We start from the raw sequence: 5,744 nt of genomic DNA, 5'->3' as shown, positions 1-5,744 counted from the left end.
TTAAATAATAAGGAGCCTGTTTTTGATGTCTTTAAACATGATTTCTATAAATCTTAATATCATCTAAAGCCAGAGCTGTAATATTCTGCAAGCATGTGCTGATTAGCATGCTAAATGGTAACACTGATAACATTATGGCTATATGTTTAACACACAAGAAGAGGGCAGTTCTGCTGCGCCTTCCACATTTTCTCAAAAATCCCTTGTTTTTTTTTAAAATAGGCCTACTGTAGAGGTACGCATTGGTTGTTGTATTTATTTCAGTTATTAATTAGTCAATACATTTAAAAAAGGCTTGTAGTAATATTTCAAACATAGGCTACCTAGTGAACAAGGACTTTCTGTAGATGACACAAGACTGCATGTTCGTCTGCTTAAGTTACTTCTACTTAGTCAAAATGATCAGTCCAGCCTGAATACAACTGATTCATATGACCCCAGGTTAGAGCTTAAAGCCCCCCTTCAGTGTATTTCGACATTTCTATGATATGTCATATTTTTCTGAGTCATTTCCTTACAATGTTGATTATCCACATAGTTCGCCAAATATTTTTTGACAAATGAGGCACCCGCCCACCCCCGCGGTAAAGTAAGCGCACCATAAAACGGATTGGGAGTTATCTTGTGCAGTGCGTGACAGGACCATCGACTGTATGATTGGTAATAGCTACTCCTGCCAGACAGTAAAGTGTACTAAACTTTACCGTGCAGTGATGATAACACAGCATATCGTTAGTGAACACTCAAGCCAGTCAGTTTTTGGTTGTCATGGTAATGTATACATCCGACTGTTAACCACACCCCCATTCTCTGTTTGAGAAAGAACTTTAACCACAAACGGCAGTTAAAACTGGCTGGAGGGGCTTTAATCAGCGAGTGGAAGTCACTTCACTCCAGAACCTAGACGATTAAATGCAAATGGTAACTTTGTCTTTGTTCAAATGTCCTCTGATGTCCGATTTGACTTCTCTTCTGTCCCTCCATTAACTCCATTTGATGCCGACTGGTTTTCCGTGCTCTTCTCAGGGTGTTCGCATTTCAGTGATGTAGTCTTCCCCTCAGCTTTTGCATTTGATGTTATGCACATTCAGTAGGCATTTCGACAATAGTGCTTAAAAGACTGATATGCAAAAAACATGTTAAAGATCAATGTCATGTCAGTCAGTGATATATTCTCCAATTAATAAAATTATGGGGTAGGCCTATTTAGATAATTCTGAAAATCCTGTTAATAAGTAGGCTAATAAGGGTCTTAATCAAAAGCTAGCACCATTTCTCAAATGCTTAATTTTATGAATTTATATGTATAAAATGAATCAGTCGACAAATACAATTTAAAAAAATGACAAAAAATATTTCTCTTCACAGCACCACACAAACTGCTAGAACAAAATCTTTTCTGCTTTCTTTGAACTCTCTTGTAAGCCACAGATGACGAGGACGTATTTACAAAGAAAATGAAAATCGGCATTGTGATGATGAAAGACAGAAGACTTTTTTGACGTATCACTGGTCCTTGAGGAAGATGTCATCCTCTTGGATCTGAAGGACATTCCAAATGCCATTGCCATACTGATGGGCTTTCTTTTTGCTCTCAACCTAGACTATCCAAGCAAATTTTGAATGTCATCCAAAAGGTCCTCATGAACGTTGGTGGAGGACAGTGTTCCTCACTTGTGCATGGTTTATGAAATAGACTTCAGCAAAAAAACATGTAAGGTTGTACTCTTATAACTTATCTGATGTGCCTGATCTGATGTTTGGTTTGTCACAATTTAAGGTTTTGCACTTTATGTCGAAGTAAAATACTGTTAGGAGATAGTGTTGAAGCATTCAGTACTGTCTCAGCAGTTTTAACAGTATTTAAAAAATGGAAAGAGAGAGTTCAGTTCAGTTGCAGAAGTGGTTGAGATTGTACATGCAGATGCTACTTGAAGTCTTTTCTATTCTATGCAGATTTCATACGTTTATATCTGTTCATATATGGCTGGTGGCATAGGATATGTTTTTGTGGCCGTTATGGTCTTTATTACGTAAAAATAGCTATGTGATGTCTGCAATTTTGTGTGTGGGTCTGACTTTGTGGCAGCATCTACAGACTGCAGACATAAACAAGCAAGGATAGGATTCAGCGCTGAAGCAAGTGACTGTGCTGTACTGGGTTTCATTGTATAATTCTCACTCTGCTGACAACCAAGACCTGATCTCATCCATGCTTATTATGAAGGTGAAGCGTCTCCAAGAACTTTTACCTCCAGGCACTTAAAATATCCCAGCATAAAGCATGCCAAGGACAATCATGTCATCGCATAACTTAAACACTCCTTCATATGCACGAATTTCTCCCACAGGGTCCTCATCAAGCAAACCTAAATTCTTACCCAGTAACCGAAGGTCTTGTTCAAAAGAAAACGCACTTGATATTTGCCATGCAGACCAGCTCATAACCCCCTGACTCTGAGGCTCCCAGGTTTCATCTGATCATGGTCCTGACCTGTGTGAATTACTTGATCTAAGCTTGGTAAGTGTTGCTTGGTAAGTGTTAATCTTCATTTGAGCTTCTTCTTTTCCAGGAAAGTTAATTTAAGTGTGTATAGTGTACACAGTATATTTGCGAAAGGGTAACAGTGTTTGCTCTGTTTCATTTGTCTTTATCAGATTAGAATATCATTATTCTGGGGAATATGAGATACAAGCTCTGTGATTGCAAATCCTAATTTAGAAAGTGATGAATGTTGTTGTTGGTCAATATTGATTCAAGATTGCTTTGAGATGATCCATGATTCAACATTATTACTCTAATTTTAAGTTTGGTTTTACAGTCAGGTTTAAAAACATTTAAATACTCCAAAATGCAGATGTTCCACTCACGTTAAGCAGCTTACAGTCAAAATCAAACAAACCTCTCCAGATCACTCACTCATTACTGTGTCTTTCAGTGATGCACAACAGCCTGGTCCTTGTACTCCACTGTGGGAGACTAGAGGTGCTCTTGACAAGACTCTGTAGAAAATTGTCCGCATTCACTTGATTTCGTGGACAATTGCTGTCCCAGCTGAGAGCTCTGTGTGCGTGTTTGTATGAAGCTGTGTGTCAGTGCATACATTTGCGGTGATACAGATGCTGGCAGACGGTGTTCATCATTCTCTGTGTCACCAGAGCATCTGCCTGCGCACTTCTCCAGGCACTGTGGTTCAATCAACAACAGCTGGTTATTACAGCAAAAGGAGGAGAGCTTGCTCGCCTCTTTAGGCTTCAACAGGCTCCGGCTGAAGCCTCACAATTAAAGCGATTTCAATTCTTTCCTTTCCTCTAAGACTAGTCATGGAACAAAACTTTGGCATTTTGTGTGACTGAAATTCTTAATTTTTCTCTGTTATGTGGTTTACTGTGTCACAACAATTCACTCTTCAACTGTGAACCACAGAAAAATACACTTTAGTGTGTGATTTTCTACCTTTTCTACATTCACAGTTGCACATGAAGTTGCTTGCACTGCCAAGGTGTAACAACACAACAATAAGCACTGCTTTGATACATTAATGACCATAACAGAGGTTTCACCCATCAACAAAACTGATCTCTCAATAAGACTCAGCGGCTTCCAGAAATTTGTCATTATGAGCAAATATTTAAAATGTGCAGAAAGCTACCTCCACAATCATTTATCACCTTGTATTAACAACAACAGATAGACATTTCCTCTTGAAATCCACTGTGATTCATTTCCGTATATACATGCTCGGAGCAGGAAATGCATTTTGTGCCACAAATAATTTTTCTGACTTTTATTTTCAAAGTCATTAAATGGACCATGCACGTTTCCCTCTGCATGGTGTAATTTAGCCACATATGTCAAGCTGTCAAAATGTCATATATAACCTTCTGAGGAAATGTACAAAATCAGACGGGCTAGGAGAGATTACAAAACTTTCAGGGAGTCATCATTGGCTATTAGTTTAAAGCTTAACTGTGTAATAGAAATTTGTGATAGAAAAATATTAAATAAAAAAATGATAAACAAAACAATGGGATTGACCATTGTGAGACAAATCAATGTTTCCACCACAGGCTGCATCTGAAAATACACACACATACATACACACACACAAATTAATTGAAAGGTCACCGTCAACAACACAACCTAGGCAGATAAGATGACAAACAAAGTGCTCGAGATGACCCTTCGCCTGGTCATGCTCTGCAGGCAAGAGCCAACTGATACAGACAATAAAACAGAGATCTGCACAAATGCAGATAAGGGAAATTCTATCCCCAAGAGAAACCTTTTTGTTGTTAACATTGAGCGGTCACAAAAAGCATTTGTATTGTGTTACAGTAATAGGTTGCTTTTAAATATGCAAACTCTGTCAGTGAGTGGTAACATGGTGCAGCACTATAAATAACACTCTGGCCAAACTGAAGTGATAGAATGGCCTTCAGGCATGTGCCGATAGATTATAGTTTTGAACTGTTGCTTTCACGGAGGATCAATATCCTCAACTTTGCCGATGCTGGACAGAGCCCTCCATCTTAGAGCATGTGAATGTTTGTTGTTTATCTTTGTCTGAAATCGGGGTGTTCACAAAGCTAAAGACAAACTACGGCTCACAAAATAGGCTCGCCAGACACTAGCCTGTCTGTGATGTTGTTTTAAGCTCTAAGAGAAAAAGCTTTTCTTGGAGATTTAGATAGCACAGCGGGAAATGCAAATTCACCCAGACAATTTCTCTCTGTCAGACTTATGAAAAACGGCAGTTAATTTTATTTATCGTACTACTTATTTGTGTGTCATAACATATGAATGTCTGACTTTGTCGATTTTGTGAAAAGCACTGTGGACAGGGTGACTTTCCAAGTCCAATCCCACAAGTTTTAGGCAATAATACATTTCAAGGGCAATATTTGGAAACCACAAAATAAGGCTGTAGAGAGAAGAATTAGTTTAATTTCTGTTTGGTTCTAAGAAACTAAGCCAAAGATCTGCAAGGGAAATCAATTTAATTACATGATTACATTCAGGGTGGCAAAAAATTTCCATGTACTGTATAGTTTCTGTTTAGATGTGTGCCAAGTTAGATCTTTCTTTGTTTCTACATTCTAAGTGTTTGTCAGAATACCATTAGTGATGAAAGTTTACATGTGGTTCATCAGAAAATTATTCAACCATGAGGTTGCAATAGATACGAATGATTTTTTTATATTCAGCTGATGTTTTAAAGTGCATGTGATAAAGTGTGATTTCATACAGATCATAAATAAACATGAAGCAAGTGTTTTTTGGAGGACTTGATGATTCATCTCTCTGTGCTTGTGTGTGTGTGTGTCTGTCATCCATACCCTTCAAGGTGAAACCAGATGGCTGAAAAAGGACCAGACGCTCTTCCTATGTGTTTGGCTGTGATATCCAATCAGCGAGCCTGTTATTGCTCCACATTGGTCATTACAATCTCTCAATTAAAATACATACCATTACAATAGCCATACGTCTCCCTTTATTGTGTAATACTGTGTGGGAACCAACTGCCAAACATATGTATTCTACAAATGTCTGAACTACAGTAACCCTACATGTCAAAGTGAATGAATACTGGAGGATGTAGGCATTGTTTTATTGACTCTGCTTTTTAATTTGTTTGACTGTCAGCTCGACATGCATGATCTGCAAATTTTAAACATAAACAACAGCAAACATCAGGTCAAGAAAAACTCCGGTCCTTGACAACTACCCAAGCAAAGCACTC

At 38.2% G+C, this 5,744-nt stretch overlaps 1 long non-coding RNA gene across 2 annotated transcripts; it reads left to right on the top strand.

The window, feature by feature from the left end:
• The first annotated feature begins 863 nt into the window (after nucleotides 1-863).
• On the top strand, nucleotides 864-5,455 carry LOC123986577. 2 transcript variants are annotated; one of them, XR_006828906.1, is made up of 5 exons: nucleotides 864-921; nucleotides 1,604-1,714; nucleotides 2,090-2,227; nucleotides 2,352-2,521; nucleotides 5,349-5,455. It is a non-coding gene; the product is annotated as an uncharacterized LOC123986577 (long non-coding RNA). The 2 variants fall into 2 exon arrangements; XR_006828905.1 differs by lacking the exon at nucleotides 864-921 and adding an exon at nucleotides 999-1,090 and having other exon boundaries at nucleotides 1,426-1,714.
• Nucleotides 5,456-5,744: the final 289 nt, after the last annotated feature.

The sequence above is a fragment of the Micropterus dolomieu genome, linkage group LG17 (assembly GCF_021292245.1).
Source record: "Micropterus dolomieu isolate WLL.071019.BEF.003 ecotype Adirondacks linkage group LG17, ASM2129224v1, whole genome shotgun sequence".
NCBI lineage: Eukaryota > Metazoa > Chordata > Actinopteri > Centrarchiformes > Centrarchidae > Micropterus > Micropterus dolomieu.
This window is presented reverse-complemented; position numbering and strand designations above follow the sequence as displayed.